The 19,854-nt window shown below is 32.5% G+C and overlaps 1 protein-coding gene across 6 annotated transcripts in view; it reads right to left on the bottom strand.

Annotated features, from left to right (window-relative positions):
• The window catches only part of ERBB4 (erb-b2 receptor tyrosine kinase 4), a 1,041,923-nt gene that overhangs the window by 952,069 nt on the left and 70,000 nt on the right, over positions 1-19,854 (bottom strand). The gene's annotated exons all lie outside the window — the stretch shown is intronic.

A 19,854-nucleotide genomic window follows, 5' to 3' on the forward strand; every position in this document is an offset into this window, starting at 1 on the left:
TAATTTGACCATCGGAGTAAATATGATTTAAAGTTAGGGAAACCTGAAGTGCAAATATTGAATGAAACTGATAAATACTGTCTAATCCACATGTCTCTCTTTAACATATTTGAACAGTGTTAATAGGAGTTAATAGGAGGAAACAGCTTGATCGATCATTTTATCAGGAAATGAAGTCAATTAAAAAAAAACTAATTGGTGTTGATTTTTTCAAAACGTAAGATAATACATCCTACCTAAAATTACTACCCAGTTCCACTAAGTCGTCCCCTAAAGACCTACTATTTCTCACTTTAAAAAACTTTGACTTTTTAAGCTAATGAAGACTAATAGTTACATTTCCCCAGATATTTTTAAGATGCTCCCCCTGCCTTTTATTACTTGCTATTCTTTACAGCAACGAAAATGTTTTCCATAAACATCATCTTTGGGTTTCCTTAAAAGTAACAGCATCCATACTGAACATTTCACCTTTCTTCTGTATGTATTGAATTCAATTTTTAAAGAAGGAATAAACATATTAAGAACTATAATAGAGATTTAAGAGTTATAAAAGTAGGAAGAAATTGTATGGATAATTTAATAAGCATTCCAGCAGTGAAGAGTAACTTACACAGTACACTAACATAGTACACTAAAATTTTAACTCTTCATAAAAGACATATAGATCTATTCAACATGCATGTATGCATGTTACAATGTTTATGCTAGTTGCAAACATTGCCTTTTTCCACATTGATTTTCAAACTGCTCAAAACCTTTCACTGTGTCTTAATTATCTTCATGTACTTATCTGAGATCTTTCATAGAAATATTAAGTGCTTCATAATTAGGTACCGAATTAAATGGAATGGAATCACACTGTCATTTGTCATGAAGTAGATTTCAGTATCACATAGAATCTGGTATTAAGCTGTCTTGTTTCAGATTCAAATTCAATGCCTTAAGAGATATTGGTAACTGAACTATTCAAAAGATTCCATTATGAGAAGGTTCAATTAAAATATGGCCCCTTTACCAGGATCCTTAAGATAATATCATCACGTTGTCCCAGTTTGCAGTCACACTTTTAAGGGATATTTACATACAAAAAAAAAGTTATGATTTTAATGGATGTGTCAAGTCTAAAACTTTGTTCCATTGTTTTGTGTACTCAACGGAGTTAGTTTCTAAGGGAGAAGATGGGAAGAGAGATAATAAACATGTAAATTCAGTATTAAATGTATTCCAAATAAAAACTATGTAATTAACAAAATCAAACTATTTCCAAAAAACTGTTAAAAGATTTATTTTGACCCCACATTTGCTAATCACACAATATGTTACGGAATACCACCATTCATTATCTGCAAAGCAAAAGTACAAGTGAATAAACTGTATTCAGCCATGTGTATAATCCTCCCTCAGCTAATCCTCTGTGCATTGTACCATAGTGAGAGTATGGCTTTTCCTGCCACTTCTATGTAACATATAAAAGGTATTAGCTTTCACTTAAAAAGAAATAATGAAAGAAAGAAAAAGCAGCTTCTATTTGTACATAAACATCAGGCATGGAGATTCTATACTGTATCCTTGGAGAAACTAGGGAGCCAAAATAATGAGCTTAAACTTAAGAAATAGGAGTCTATGGTTCAATAATTTGAAAACAGTTACTAAATAATCTCTTACATGATACTACTAGCATATTTTCCTTTGTAATATGTGCTACTTTGTTTATCCACCCCCAAATGCTGCGGTTATCTTAATTGCTGTTAAACTTGTTGCTGAAGATTTTATCTTCAGATTGTCTTTCTGTTTGGGTTTCATAGCATGTGGGCACTGAGGTTACATTCACTTTCACTATTTTATGTTCAGCCTCATTGCCTCAATTGTTTCTTCCTACCTAATGAATATGAAGTCCCTTATCTTGTCATATTTCTATTCAGTCTAAGTTCTGACTTTTATGTTTTTTTCTTTTTAAAAAAAGTGCAGCTTCTTTTACTTTCTCTCACTCATTAAAACGTCCAATTTTCTTTACCTCGTGCTTATATCTTTTTTATTACTGAATAGCACAAAGCATCACCAATGTGCATTACCCCGAAAAAGACTTACTCACCAATTTGTTGTATCTTACCGTGTTTCCCCGAAAATAAGATCTAGTCGGATAATCAACTCGAAAGTGTCTCTTGGAGCAAAAGTTAATATAAGACCCAGTATTATATTATATTATACCCGGTATTATACTATATTACATTACATTACATTACATTACATTATATTAATTACATTATATTACATTACATTATATTATATTTTATATTATATTATATAAGACCTGGTCTTATATTATAGTAAAATAAAACCAGGTTTTACATTAATTTTTGCTCCAAAGACGTATTAGAACTGATTGTCCAGCTAGATCTTATTTTTGGGAAAACAGGGTAGAAATGTATTTCCAGTTTGTTATAAAATCAGAGATGCCTATTAACCAACTACACTGTCATTAGCAGAATTATTTTATTGCCAATGATAAATATCAGCCAACTTCTGAAATTTTGATGGTGGGAATAGGTACAAAATATATCAGACACAAGTCACTTTGCGTAATTTGTGATGAAAAAATACCATAATTTCTTTAATAAAATTTTTGAAAGGAAAAACTAATTAAGTCACATGTATATTTTTGTTAAAAGAATGAAGGCTGTATTTAATTATATATAGCTTTCCCCAATGAGATGATAATGATATTATAAATATTCACCCCAAGATACACTTGCTACCATGTATTTTGCAAACTGGATTTGATGTATGTCACAGTATTGCTTTCATTATTGCTTTTATTTCAATTATCACAATTTACATTATTTACCTCTTTATGATTTACTTAAGCTTTTTTGTATACTCTGTTCACAGTACAATAACTTTTGCGCTATTAACACTACATCAATTTTGGGCCTTCAAGAGCAAAGGTATCAAATTCTGTCCACTGATCCATGACTAACAGGCAAAATGACATTCACACGTATAAAATATTCTCATACAGATCTAAAGACTGGATGAACATTCCCCCCACTAGCACAAATTTTATAATTATAAAAGTTCATAATTACAGATATTAATTTATAACCATGCCTGATAGACATTTACTGCAGATTTGGAATATGCGTGTTTTTGTAAGTATATTACCCACCTATTTTTTTTCCCCCATTCAAGAAATCATTAGCAGAATGAGAATAAGTTATGGGAATAGCCTTGTCTATACTCTAATTTATTTGTAAAGAAGTAAATCATTAAAAAGAAGTGGCACTTTATTCCTGGTTCCAAATTAGTTGGGACACACTTCTGAGGTGATCGTAATGTAGGAGTGTGTGTCTCATGAGCCTGGGAACTGCTAACTGGGGTTTGGTTTCAAATCCAACAGAAGTCAGGGGAGCAATGGCAATAATGTTCTAAACTGTCAGAGCGATGACAGTCAGGCTCTGTCAAAGTCTTTGTGGTAGGCAGAACAATGACTGCCAAAGATGTCCGAGCCCTAATCCCTGGTATTTGTGAATATGTTAAACTTTCACAGCAAAGGGATTTTGCTGATATGATAAAAATAAGGTCTTGCGATGGGAGAGTATAATGGATGATCTCGGTGAGCCCAATGTGATCGAAAGGGTACTCATAAGGCAGGAAGCTTAGAGTTACAGAAGATATGAGGAAGGAAGCAGATCTTTGAATGATGAGATTGCCGGATGAGGGCCATAGCTGGGGAATGTAGGTAGCCAGTAAAAGAATCTGGAAAAGACTACATGGATTCTACTCAAGCTCCTCCAGAAGGAATGTAATGCTCTTGACACTTTGATTTTAGCCTAGTGATACCCATTTTAGACTCCTGCCTTCCAGAACTCTAAGATAATAAACTTATGCCGTTTTAAGCCATGAAGTGTGATAATTTGTTATGGCATCAATAACAACAGTCTTTAGGCAATGGAGGCATATTAGTATATAGCAAATGTCTCCTAAAGCACCTGACTTGCTGTCTAAAAAGAGCTTAGTTTACAGTAACTCAATTATAGTGGTAATTATGAAAGATGTCAGCTAAGAAAACAAGAAGCAAGACAAGATAAAAATATTGGGACTAATTATGAGTATTTGCTTTGTATACATGGTGCTTTAATTGAACACTTCCTTCATCAAATCAGAACTATGCTTTCTTTTTTTTCTTCCTGTTTTCCCCCAACTGATACATTCAAGGTCTATTAATGACACCACGGGCCCTTATGACTTTGGTTCAATTTAACTTTAAATCCTAACTCTACAAATCATCTCTCTCTCTCTCTCTCTCTCTCTCTCTCTCTCTCTCTCTCTCTCTCTCTCTCTCTCTCTCTCCAGTTTTACATATATATGTGATATACAACATACCTTTACTCATAAAATATCACATTACATTCCTGCTATCATTCTATCCAGAAATTTTTAACTTAAGAGACACATTTTAAAAAGAGAAAATTTTATTGTACATGATGTAATATTCTAACTCTGTATCATTTCTATAATACAATGCATTTCTTAATAAACAAACCTATCCTTTGTATGCTAAAGGAATCAACTTAGAGGAAATTGTACTTGCTGCCTGATGTCTATATATTTGAGACTAACCAACAGACATTGAAACAATGATCCTTCCGATATGATACTATACAAATACTCAGAGGACATTATAAAACACTTTCAAATGCTAAGGAATGTAGCTACATTGAGGCCTGTTTTTCCCTATAAATGAGTAGAAAGTTAGAGAGAGTTGAGTATTAATATTACATAGTGTCACACTTAAAATATGACTGAGAAATGTAAATGTATGATACTGTCCCTATAGCCTGTATCTACATTATGTTAAGCAAAAGGCAGTCATTATTTTGATAAAAACTATTTGATCTTAATACACTAAGCTTGTGAATCAATCAATCAATATTAACTGGAGGGATTACTATATCCTAGGCACTTGGTTATGCAGTGCAAACTTGAGAATGAAGAGTATTTTAACTAAAAGAGAATAAGAGAAGGAATCAGCCTTTTTATTTTATTTTATAGTCCAGTTGTTGAGAAGGCCATGGATAAAATACATCAATACAATTGTTGAGGACTATGATAAACATTTTGCATATAAATAAGCTACTAATTTTCTGGAGTGAAGCTGGAGAATATTTAAAAATAAAGTTGATATTTGAACTGTGTTTACAAATGAGAACTATAAAAAAGGATTTCTAACTGTGTCTCATAATGTTGAAAAAATTCCCCAACGACTTGCTTAGATCCTTTGATATCAAATAGAACTAAATGATTTAAATATCTCTCAATAGAATTGACTGAATTGATATAAACTTGGCCTAGTAGCATGTAAGTGCCTCCTTGTCTTCTAGCTAATACCACCCATCATCACAGTTTTTGATGCTGTACAAAAAACAAACAAAAAAATTGCATAGTAATAAGTATACTAGGGATTAAGATACAGCATCTCTTTCTAAATTTCTTATTAGTTCATAATTAATAAATTTTAACTTAGTATTAAAATAAGCACACATCCATTTTATATCCAAAAATTATTTTTAATAACCCAACTATACTATATAAAGAAGTTAAAGCAAAACTAGAAAACACATATTTAAGAAACATCACCAACGTCACCAGAAATCATTAACTCCAACACCTGAAGCAATGTCCCAACATTTTCCAACATTTAGGTACAGCTGTACTTCAACAATGCAGTAAAATACCATACTTCAGGCTTAAGCATACATTCCTTTCATTTCTGTCTAGTTGCTACAGGGCACCGCTATTCATATCTACAAAGCCTGTTGGATTTACATGTGAGGGGAGAATGGGTTGAAATGAAGGTTGCATCACAAGAGAAAGCATGAAGCACAATAGACTAGAACAAGAGAAGGATTGTCTGAGGCACCTCTTACGTACATGGCATGGATTGTGAGTGTCCAATTCTTTTTCAGATATTTATCGGGGCAGTTAACTATCATTCTTTTTGTTGTAGAAAATAAATGGATAGGGGAGGGGAAAGATGTCATGAGTTGGGCAGAAAGCTATGTGTGGAATGAAGGGGGAGGAGGATGGGAGGGAATAATTTACCAAGGTTCTTTAAATCATGCAAGCTTAACGACCTCGCACATTTTATTCACACATACACTTCACAACCTCCAGAGAGACTGAAAGACTTGAGACAACGTCAGAGTAGTCTGAAAAGATTAAAGTATGTCTTTTGAACTCAAAAATTTTAAATATGTAAAAATAAAATGTAACAGTCTCTTGATACCTTTGTAAAAGAAAGGGGGAAACATGTGTGTCTGTAATTTTTGGTTTCAAAATTACAAGTGTTTTACAAACCATCCTATATATTCAAATGTGTAGGTAAATATGACCAAGAAATGGGGAACAAATTTAGCTTTCCTGACCAACATGTAAAACAGTAACATTTAACAATAGCTCAAAGCATCTTTATAGGAATGTATGGGAAGGTGTTTAATGAATATTTAATTGGAGAGAGCAGTTAGAATCTGTTATCATTTTAACACATTCAGATTTATATGTTTACATATAAATTTTAATATGTGTACATATACCAATGCATATGAATAAAGTTTAGAATCACCATTTAGAACTGCATCTTAGAATATAAACTTATTCGAAGGTTATAAATTTTGAGCAATAATTCCTTTCGGAAAAACATGTCTAAATACTAGAAATATTAAAACAATCAAGATAAAAAATTATTATTTTTTAAAACCTGAATATTTCAGGACAAATCACAAGTCTTTGTATTCAAGAAAATGTAAAAGATAACATCGCTAGCTTGTTTCTCAAAACTACATAATTTGTAATAGAAAATTTCAATACTCCAATATACTTGTTAATTTACTTTATTGGAACAAACTCAGATTCTAGAATGAGTTAAGACTATGTTCAAATTCTAGTTCTGACATTTTTCTAGTTGGGCAACTTGGGGGAAATCATTTAACTAGTCAGAGCTGAGTATTTTCAGCTAGAAAACAAGAATGATATTTACCTTTCTACAGCATTGTGGAAGGATTATGCAACTGCATAACATATTATATGATGACATAAAGTATCAAGCATATAGCTCTTAGTATATACATCATCCCCCTCACCCCCACCCTCATGTAGACTCTATCTGTGAAAGTCTATTTTGAAGAGAAAGACCTATGCTAATTTCCCATTTGAGGTCTGTGGGGCAATAAGAGACGTGCAAAGGATGGTAGTAGAAAATAAAAGTTAAAAAACAACAACAACAACAAAAAACAACCCTCCTTCTGCTGTCAATAATTGCACTATTTTTAAAATGCACAGAGAGCTGTATCTACTAATTGTACTTAGGTAGAGCAAGCAAGATGATTTCCAAAAGCAGACGACATGATTAATGTACTACTTAGTAGGCTCAGTGTATCTTGGTTGCTTTTTTAAGTGGGGTTCTTAATTATCTTATATTTATTTCATTGCTATCCACCACATTTTGCTAGTAACCTGTTTTTGTGAGATTTGTGATAAATAATTTGTTACCTCTTTGTATAACAAATGAAGTATGTTTTTTAATGTTTCCATATGATTCTATATCAGGGCTTTTTGTTGTTATTGCTGCTATTTTAAAGTTTAAAAATGGTTACCTAGCTATCAGAGAAATGTATGTAAGCCCTGCAGAAAGAAATTCGGGAATGAAAATATTAAGTCTAGTGGACTTTATTCATGGTTAGCATATTTAAATCTAATTTTGTCAATCTTTCAGACATCTTGGACACAGAGACTGAACAAGTATTTTCTGCCTTCTGTCCAAAATCACTGGATGCATCACAGAATTGCAAAGCTTCTATGTGTCAACAGATACAATACTGTATTTTTTAACTTCCATAACTTACTGTGTGAGGAGGCACTAGAAAGATGACAATTTGTCTTCTTTTTCACTGAGAAGACAGACTAATTTAAGATGATTTCTTTTTCATACAACCCAAAACATGCTGTCAAGTTGAAAGATTCAATGACTGCTTAGCCTAAAAACGCCAATTTGAAAAGCTAGCTAATATCTGAGAGTACCCCCCACATTGGTGTATTTCAGAGAGGAATATTTATGCATAAACCACACGCATTTTTAGAATCTTTATAAGCATATGGAAACTTGGAATTATGAGCTCCTGCAGGAAGGTAAAAATTGTTTCTGCGATAAATAATATTTATCTGTTTCTCAAATAGCTTAATGATTTCCCATGAGCCTATTATGTATGAGAACTGTTCATTAATCAAAATTTTTAACTTCTAGTAGATATAACCACTATACATGGGTATTAACTTTATATTCCTTCCAGCACTGGCTGGTGGATCAAATCAGCAAACAAAAGCACCATATTTAGTATTGCGGAAGAGCACACTAACAGACTGTAAACTTAGTAAGTCATTTTCTCTTTCTAGGTCTGTTTCCATGTCAACAAAGAAAAGCTGTTGAAACACAAATTTTTGTTAAGTGAAACTCAGTTTTTGTTAAGACCTGTTGATTCTACAATTCTCTGAGTTCTTCTTCTTCTCTTTCTTCTTCTTTTGGTAATATAAAATGTCAGGAAAAATGAGCATCATCTCAGAACTCATTTTAGGGAAAATAATATGTGGCATACATTTTGAAACAGAATGCAAAATGTCAATATTAAGACTCTAAGAAATAATATTAATTGAGTATGGCAAATCTGATCCAAACTATGAAAACTTCTTGCTCCTCCCTCAGTTGACAGTTCAATCATAACTTAAGGGATTTTGCTGCTGTATTTGACATTGAAGACCTCACTATCTTTTTTGGTTCATGAAAAAAAGAACCTTTGTTTACATGATGCTATTTTCTCATTCTTCTCCCACCTCTTCTACAATCGATGACTTTCAAGGGATTATTCCCCAACACCCTGTGGCATTTCCCTGGATATGTTGCTTCAAGCACCCTTTATGCTACTTTCCATTCTCTCATTAGATGATTTCATGTGTTTCCTTGGTTTTAAATATAAAGCATGTCCTGAGGATTCCTAAATCTTTATCTCAGGTATTTCCCCTAAATGGCAGATTCACATGCCCAGCTGCTTATATGCATAGATATGCCTCGGTGTCTCAAAATCAGCACAATAAATGTATATCGCCCTCCTAATCCTACTGTTACTCCCTTTTTCTCAATCTCTATAGAAGGCAATAGTCTAGGCCCAAGACATCCAACAGAAATTTCTGCAATGATGAAAATATCCTATATCTGCAGTGTGTAGTGTGATAGCTACTAGCCAAATATGGTTGTTGAGTATGTGAAATGTGGCAAGTGAAGAACCGAATGAGTAATTGAACATGGCATTCTGAATTCCTTTACTATTAAAAAAAAAAATGTTTTGGTGTGTACTAAATTCCTGCTGAGTCCATTACCAAAGATGAGAGAGAAGGAGAAAGATTATGGATGAAACATGAACCATAGTAATGAGAAAATTCTACACCTCTGATGCAACCTCAATTATTTTTCATTGTAGTGAATAGAAAAATAAATGAAAACATATTAATTTTATAAATCTTATTACAAAGCAATAGAGAACACCAGTGTCTAATTTATCCTGTAAGAATACAAGTATAAAATTATATGTTATTAAAACTATAACACATTCATTTATTTATTTGACAAATATTTAGTGAATACTTATCTTTAAGACACGATGCTAGGTGATGGGCATTCTTCAAAATAAATAAATAAACAGAAATCATCCATGTTCTCAACTATCTTTAATATAGTGGCTTCTCTACCAAGATGCCTTTCTTTTTTTGCTTTAAAAATTCAAGTGTATTTCACCCTTGAAGGACAATTGGGAAAAGATAATCAAGGAAACAGCAGCACAGATATTTTTCTCCTGAGGATACAGTGCTTTATAAAGTAACCTGCAGCACACCTTTCTTTAAAGCAATATTTTGTTTTTATTAAACTTAATGTTTTTTTATAGGAACCTTTCGATTGAAAGAAAAAGGAATTTCAAGAAATACCTTCAAAAGAATTCTTCTAACTATCTAAGATGAAACTTGGTGTAAAGAATTCCAATGAAATATGTTAACAACAACCTATATACATATATTTTTAGTTTTAAAATCACTACAACAAAATTATACTACAGTTGTCAGAAAATATGGCATGCCTTAAATAAGTGTAAAATACTTTTGGAGTACAAGTACTGATGGGATAAACAAGGTACAAGATTAAATGACAGGTAGAAGAAATAGAAATCTGTAAGAGCTGATTAATTATTACAGAAGTATACTCTCAACTGATTGTTCTTCTTAAGTATAAAAAGACTGACTCTGCTCTTTATAAATACCACCGTGCTTCTTTCATTAGATATCTTCTTCTCTTAAAATAAATATATATATACTGGGTTGATTAATTGTGAAGGTTAAGAAACAAATATTCTGCTTGAAGTATTTAAATGCAGAACTAACCCATAATTAAAATAACAAAAAAGTACAGTGTCATTTACACTTAAAAGATACAGTTTTTTGCAGGGCTTTTAAAGATTAGAAATGCATTTTAGCTCCTGTCAAAATATATGAAAACAGATATGTATCTATACACAAAATTAAAAAATAATCATTGACAGTGTGTTCTATGATGTATTATTACAAAAGTAATTGTAAACTATACTTTTCCTATTTAGCAGGAAAAAAATGATTATAATGGCATTTATTTCCTGAGGCTAAATGCTCCATTTTACATATTATACGATACATAAGTTAAGGTTTTATTATAAGTATACCCAAAAGTCTTTATAGTTTACCCAACACAGTATTTGCTCTCTTCAATGAAAACATCACAGAAGTGTGTAATATTCATTATACCAACTTCAAATGGTAGAGGAATCTCAATATACCCTAGTAATCTTTCATGACCCATCACATAGTGCATATTTTTAAATGTGTGTATAAACAATTGCTGAAATTATTAACTGTTTTAGACTAACAGAGACAGATGGTGTCTTTATTTTTTGGCTCCAAATATATTCGAATTTATCTTAACGCCTAAAACATGAATGATCCAAACAAAACCATTAAGGATTTTAGAGTCTTCTGATTTATCACATTTCTGTATTCGTCTTTCCACATGATTGTTCTGTGCTTCTATCTTATTTATGCAACCAGCTGCATTGTCCTTTAACCCATTTTAACTCCTTTCTGGACTATTCCAACTTACGCTAAATCTTCCTTTGCATGTTACCACACAGAGTATCCTCTCAGAAATGGATACCCCAAGCTTTATATCAAGGTGATGATGAGTTTTATTTCATTTCAATAGCTTTCTTCATGATCACCTTTAATATCCCAGAATTAGTACCTTTAATCACTACCTATCACTCTATTGGCATAATAAAGTTTATTTACCTCTAACTTCCATTTTCAATACCCACATTAAAATTCATCCAACCGTTTTCAGCCAACTCAGCAAACAGTTCCCTTGAATTGCTTTTTCTTTGGCCAGAAGTATCTGACATGATGCAAGTCTTGATCTTGAAGATGACTTTAAAAACAGGATACTGTTTTTATCTATTTTTCCACAGAGCACTCCAGGAATGCTATTCCACATTTTTATCATTCAGCTGTAATGACATAATAACTTAGGACATGTAAAGTATTCACAACATAAGTATCTTCTATTTTATGTCATAAAGTAATGGGGACTCGTCAGCAATTGTTCTTGCCTTGGCTCCCAAAGCCATATTTTCACAGTTCACTCCAATGAACTTACTGGATACCTACTATGTGTCATGTACACTCGCATGTGATGAGCATATAAGATAGAGCAGAGGCATTCAAAAATAAGCATGAGCAAGAGAAAAATATCCCAACAAGGATCTGTAATACTATAATAGGTTTGGAAATTACCATACAGAGTCACCTATGGGAGTGAGTCATTTACTTCAGGGAGGGGAATCAGGAAAAGCTAACGACAAGTATTTTAATGTCTAGCTGGGCTTTGAGATTTACGTAGGCATCTGTAAGAAATTCCTGAAGAAAAGGGGAGCGAGAGGAAGAGCAGAGAGGGAAGGCAGATAAGTAAGTGTAACACTTGTTAAAGAAACCTGAGTAACTCAGAATGGCAATGATGAAGGAATCAGGTGTAGGGACAGAATCAGGGGAAGATGAGTTGTGAACAGCAGAACGCAGACAGGCTGCGAAGGACCTAATTATTAGGTTGTGCCCAGAAGTTTGGACTTGGTTCTCTAGGCAGTGGAAGTTTGGGGGCAAGGGTCCACACTCAGGTCTCTGCTGGGAAAGCTCCTTCAAAAAGAGTGTCAGACAGATTTAAGGGGCAGAAGCTGGTGGGGCCAATTTGGAGACAATGGACACTATAGTATAATAGCTGCAGGTAGAAACTGCTGAGGGCAAAAAATTAGGCAGTGGAACTTGAGCGGGAGAGAAACAGATGAACAATGGAGGGGAAAAAAGTTAATAAAACTTGGAGACATGAGGAAGACACGAAAAATGAAGTATGACTTAAAACTTCTCAGTTTACGTAATAGGCAACTGGGGTAGGAAAAACAAGAGAATAATTTTCATGAGTGTCTTAAAGAGAGAAAACATATCTAGTTCATTTTTTGGATCCATTGTATAGCACAGGCACATTATAGACAATTAAATGGCGATGAACAAAAGAATAATACTTATTTTTGCAATCAGTCATTTATTACAATGCCCATATTTTCACTCACAAATCTGCTTTTCCAACAACCAAAATATAAAAGTGTTTTAAACATAGTCTAATGTTTGACAGGTAAATTTATACAGGATGAAGTTGGGGATCAGATATCTGAATGCTTTGGGTCATATATCAGAATGTTTTTATCTTCATATATAAGGACACCTTTACTTTGTGCTCTTTGAGTTACTTGTTTATGAACACTGCTAGATTTTCACAGGATAATTCCATAGTCTCAATTCTAGGTATTCTTCTATAAATTAGTTAAGGAAAGTCTGGGTGACAATCTTTGGTAACTAAACATGTACATGTGTATAAAATATGTATATGTACTAAATATATACATATGTATTATATATATATATACATGTATATATATATATATATATATACACACACACACACACACACACACACACACACATATATATATATATATATATATATATATATATATATATATATATATACACACATGCAGAATGTATGTATGTATCTATATAGCTGGGCCATACACCAAATTCATTATTGACATGCTTTTCTAATTATGAACAGTAAATTTATTTTATCTGTCATAGAATTTCTAAATTATTTTTAGATGTTAAACTTCACACATGGATAGGCTTATCTGATAAAGAAAAAAGATCCAAATATTACTCTGCATAAATGTTCTCCAATGTGATAAAAAGATATACCATAATATCTCAATACCAACAACCTAAGAGGAACACAAGAGATATTTTGTGTGTGTCCCCAGCCAAGTTCATTCAATTAGCTGCATGACTCAGTTCAAAGGTGATTAATTGGCCCGTTTCATATTGCAGAATTACCATCCTATCTATGACACATGCAGACATTGGGAAATTTTAAATTTAAGTTTAATCACCTTGTCTAAATATTAAACATAAAGAAATAAGGGGAAGGTTAGTTGACATTCAAACCTTCTCTAAGACAGAACAATTTCCCACTCACTCTTACCCAATGACATACGCTGTACACAATGATTGTCTGTCAGCAGTCAAGGCCTCTGGAGGTGAAATACAGGAACCGCCTCCTCTGCTCCACAGTTGGAGTGATTCGCCAAGGACTAGTTTTGCATGAGCGGGAATCCATAACTCCAGACAGTTTCAAAATAATGACTCCCTATCCTACAATCCAACCATCTTAGTTAGGAATGACTGAAATGTGTAATTATTACTTTGAAACTAAGGTGACTATTTTGTTCTACTTTTTTCACTATTGTGTTATATTTTAAAGTAGATGTTTTACAACTTCCACAAGAAACACTGGTATATTTCTCATCGAAATAGATGTATTTCTTATATTAAAACCTCTTTCTCTCTCTCGTCTTATAAGTGAGTGAATATTTCCAAACCAAGTTCCATTCCAATAGAATTATTTTGCAATCATTTCTGGGGTTTTGTTGTTCTATATATTTGTTAACAGGTCACAACAGATAATTTTCATAGCATTTCTGAGATTTATACTTTCACATTTCAACATGGAAGTGTCGGTTTGGCAGCCTGAGAAGCAAAGGAGGAATTTAATTTCCTATATTCATTTTTACACTTGAAGGCTCATAGTTTTAAAGAAGTTCTAATTTTAAAAGCACCAACTCCTGTCAAGTAGTAATTCAATCTGACATAGTTAGAAGTACATTATATATATTTAAGTAACTATGTCAGTTTCCTAGAAGAACATTTTGAGTCCATCTGCCTAAAATAATTTTTAGTCACCTGCAGAATTTTAAATGTTTCTTTCCTCATAAAACAAGTGGTGGTCAATAACAATGACATTTGGAAAAGGCAGTATTTTACGCATAGTAGGCATTGAAAATATCTGTTAAAATTCATCAACAAAAGTTCACTAAAGTATTGCAATCTATTTAGAAAGGTAAATGTGATTAAGAACAAAAACTTAAAAGGAACATTTAAACTAATGCAAATTGAGAATCAGCAGACTATGGGAAATAATATTAGAATGATGGTCAAACAAGGTTCTTACCTAGTTCTGTCATCATCTAGCTCTGTGATATTATAAAAGCCACATGCTTAAAATAAATGTTTAAGTGAAGCAGACAGTTTTGCCATGATGAAGAATGAACACAGGAAGACTAGGAAATAAAGATGCCTTGGTTTGCAATCCAGCATTTATATTAACCTCTCTGGGCTTGTTTCCTCCTTTTAAAATAAGAGTTGAACTAAATGACCTCCTAGTTGCTTTTCATCACTAGAACATTAGAATTTCATGAAGGGGTTTCATAAGTAACCACATGATCAGAATTACCAAGGTTAGGCCCTGAAAACTTTCTAAGATGGACTTTATTTGAAATTTGCTTGAGAAGACAAATATGAATAAGCTAACGGGCCGCAAACAGCAGTAGTCGCTGATCACCTGTTTGATGAATGAATGAATGAATGAATGAATGAATGAATGAATGGAAAAGCAGAAATGGAATGGATATAATAAGTGATATTTTTATATCTCCTTATTTTTTTATAAAATTTTCCGATTCATCCTGAAAAGGACCCTTTGAAAAACTGAGTAAATTACTCGGGATCACTAAGACATTGAAAGGTGGAGAAGAGCTTGAAAGACAAGCTCTTGATATCATCTGAATGGATCAGACAGTTATGGTGACTTTTTCTCCACTTCCTGTTTTCCTGCTTCTCCAGACTTCATCACCTCCCTATCCAATATCCTTTTATGCTTTTCACCAACTATACCTTAATTTGCATTCTCTGGCTATGTGTTTCATATATACATACACGTCCTCTTATCACTCTCTTTTTCCCTGCCACGTTTTCTTTTCTAACCAGTTTGAAATAAACTTTTTCTTCTATGTTATATTCCATGTTTCATTTAAAAGTGATATAATAGTGTTAAAAGTAAATATAAAATGGGGACCGGACTTGTTAATTCCGTGAAAAGACAAAACCATTTAAGCCAGGTAAGCAAAACTGCAAAACTAAACCTAGCTTATTTCATGAACATAAGCACAACTTAGCTTAGGTTATTTCTTGTAAATGCCTCTGACAATCATAAAAGAAACTTGCCGTCTTCCTAAAAATGGTATGAAATAATCACTTTAACCAACCTCCTGCCATCTGGAAACCCCCATTGTAATAAATGATTGTAAAGGTTAACAACTTCCTCATTTTCACTTCATAAGCCATTCTGTAATTCATGTCCCTAAGCTTCATATCAGTTTTTATTTTTGAAAGCTCCACCAAGTTCATGAACTGTTCTTATATGCACAATAAACTCTTATTATAGACTATCCATTGATTTTGTGGTTTTAATTTTGCTATTTCTGGATTTTTGACAATAGCCAATAAATAAAGTTCAGTGCTATATCTAACCAAGAGCAGAATAAATGATTACCATAAGTTTTAAGTGAAATTAGATACAAGAACCAGAGCCGCCAATTTCTCCAGCCCCTGGATGTATTTAAAGCACCCTAAAGATTCTCAAAAGTCTTTATTCTGCTTTAAAAAATCTGTTTTATAACAATATTTAATAAACTATTATCCACTTCTAAAAGTTTAAAAGTATTATTACAATTTCAACACTAGCAATGTCCTTTTTGTCTTTAAAACTGTATGCTATTTTATCTGCATTAGATATGATATTGCTATTTTTAGAGCAGGACTGAAAACGATCAGTTTAAAAGGGAGTTATAAACATTCAAGATAATTTAAAATTCAACATAACCATTTGAACATGATAGATTTCCTTTATAACTTATCTGCCAGACTACCAATTTTTTAAAAAAATGTTCAATGGTTACAAGTGTTTCTTCTTAGGAAAATAATTACTTTCTCTCTATTATATCAGTAGGCCAATGCTATAAGGATCAATCAAATCTAATTTTTCCAAAATGTTAACTGTTTCAATATTTAACTTAAAAAAGAAGATGAATCAAAAGGAACTAAACATCTAAGAAATATATTTCTTTCTTTATATCATGTAACTCACTAAGGAAGTGCTTTTAAAAATCTAGGTATAATACAGTGAATGACAGTTTTCAACTGATAAACAACTCAGTACATATTCTGATTACTGCAAAATCATCATTTATTATTTATAGATATAGTATGAAATGATATTTTGACTGTCAAAGATCAAAAATACTACAAAGTTTTCTCCCAAAATGAAACAATTATGTGATTTTTACATTTGAATATCTCTTAAGATAACATGGTTTCAGAGAATTAGGTACTTGGAAACACTTGGGGACAAAATTAAACGAAGTTATATTGCTAAAGTAACTGTAAACTTCCTATCAATGAGTTTATCCTGAGCATATAATGTTTACTACATATATATATACATACACATATACATATATATGTATATATATACATACATACACATATACATATATATGTATATATATACATACATACATATATATGTATATATGTGTATATATACACACACACATATATACATGCATGTGTGTACACATATGTGTGTGTGTGTATATATATATGTATATATATATATATATATGTATTACATATACCAAGGGTGCCAAAAAAATGTATACAAGTGGACACTGGTCAACGTTGCTCAAGCAGCAGTTCGCCATAATCAGAAGTGTCTGGATGCTGATGGTAACCACTTTGAGCACCTCTTGTAATTGCAGAAGTCAATGTGACTTGTATTTATCTTTTGTTATGGGTACATATTGAGTATTATAATTTTAATAGTTTTCTTTCCTTTCTTAAAATGTGTAGACATTTTTTTGGCACCCTCTGTATACACCCTCTGTCTATTACGGCCATTCTTTGACCACAATTGCAACTTCCAGCAATGTAACTGTAATTTGCTGGTTGCACTTTTAAAAGATGTTATTGTGTCTTGGGTTCCAACTGTGTTTAGCACTATAAAAAGCTTTTCAGATTCTCATTTCCTGAGTTACTGCTTCCTAAACACAATCATTGCACGGATAAATCTCTCGCAGCTATTCGTTATATATTAATAGTTTTTCTAAAACTTTTTTGGAGAATAAGGCTTCAAATATGAGACCAATGACTGATTTGTATATTTGTGTTTTTAACAATATACACACAGTCAGATTCTCAATGCCTTCCATAACCTAGTCTCTCCATACATAGTCAACCTTTTTTCTCAGCCCTTTTCAACAGCACAAGGGACAAGTGTCATGCCCTTGGGCCACCCAGTGCTTATTCCTGTTTCTAATATATTCCCTATGTTCTTCTTTCTGGATCAAACACCAGCTCTCTTTAGCTCTACTTATTAATAATGTAGCATTATAAATTAAGCCATACTGAACTTCTCAAAATCTTCAGAAGACAGTAGCACATATTGATCCTGACATTCTCTGAAATTCAGTTGCACATATAGTCTGTACTATCACATAAGTTCACAATAGGTTGTTTCTTGTTTTAGGTCTGTTCTTTACACCTCTACAAGTAGAATGTAAAGAGGTCAAGACTATTATTTCGATATTTGTTGTAACCCACTCCAAACTAAGATATCACCAGCTGTAAGCTGTTACACTGTTCCAAAAAAAGCAAAGATACTTTTCTGACAACACATCTAGCTAGGGAACAGTACCAGTTTCTATGTGATTTACCATCACAACCCCACCATCATTAGTCCCAGCATGGAACAGTATCTGCCTTATTTGAGGGACCTATTTTCTACGTACTCCAACCATAGATTCAGACGCTACATTGCACTGAATATTTCCATAGTCTCATACTTGCCTATCATAGTACCAAGTTCTCCCAGCCATACAATTATGCAAATAATAATATCTGGCCAAAGAGAGACAGTCCCTGAGGATTTTCCAGTTGGAATTAAGAAAAGGAGAGTAACTTATTCTCTGAAAGACAAAGTTTGAAAGATGTTGGCAGCTATAGTATCACTCAATAGAGAAAGTTAATCTGGGAGAATAACATTAACATAGAGTGAGACCCACGAATAGACAAAAAACAAGAATGGTGGTCCCTGGCATTAATCTAGTTCTTGATTCAGTTGTCTCTGAGGTTTGAATATGTCCTGGCTCTTCCAGAAGATGGGTAAATGGAACCCTTTTGTGGACATACAAAAGGTTAGTAATATAGAGAAAGGGTTACTTACTATTTTAACGTGTTTCTTTTTTAGTATGGACATATTCTAAATTTAGCTCAAGGAACAAATATCATTTCTGCAAACAAAGAAGTAGACAGAAATAAAAGCTGTCCTGTGGAATGTAAATGATGTTTTTATTTATAAGTAGCATAGTGATCAGATTATCGTTCTTAGTCTTTTCTACAAGTAATCTGGATACTTCATAGAAAGGTGAGAAAAAAACTATATGTGGCCTAGACCAAGAATTACTTCAACATTCATGTGAATTTCAGGTGTGATTAGAACAACTCAAATATGAGAGGGAAAGAGAGCAGTACCTTAATCCAACATTTTGACTAAATATATATTTCACAAAGAAAATACAGTTGGAATGGTGCCTCATTTCTAACATTCATCTTCCTACTTGATCAAAATTAGTATCTTATAATTCATTTCTAAATCTGAGAAATTTTCCAAGCAGTTTTTAGAAATATGTTCCTATTTAAGAAACAGTACTCATCTATGTTCATTAACATAAAATTCTAAGAAAGAGACTCACAGAGTCTTCAGGTTTCAGTCTTCACTTATTAGTTCCTGTCAACTCAACAAATAGCTATTTACAAATGACTATATATATTTTAGGTATAGCCTCATATTTCTAAACTACATATAAAACAAAATGCCACCATATCACAACTCACAATTACTGATGTTTATATACAGCACAAGGTCAATTGTATTACCACAAATTTAAGTAACAAAGACAGTAATATTATTTAAACCTGAAAATCTCTAAATAGGGTTAGTACTATACTACAGTAGTTAAAAAGGAACTTTTTAATATGTACCTATAAATGTAACTTAATGCAGAGAATTGAGCTTTTATATTTGGTTAAACTGATTACAAAGATGAAAAACAGGCTAATATATAACTTTACAGAGGGTAAACATAGGTAAACTTGAAAGAGTAATATTAAGCAGATGATTTAAAATGACTGATATTTGTTTCATATTAACACATATGATACTGGAGGTTT

Source organism: Rhinolophus sinicus, chromosome 17 (assembly GCF_057876585.1).
Source record: "Rhinolophus sinicus isolate RSI-liver-muscle chromosome 17, RSI-T2T, whole genome shotgun sequence".
Lineage (NCBI taxonomy): Eukaryota > Metazoa > Chordata > Mammalia > Chiroptera > Rhinolophidae > Rhinolophus > Rhinolophus sinicus.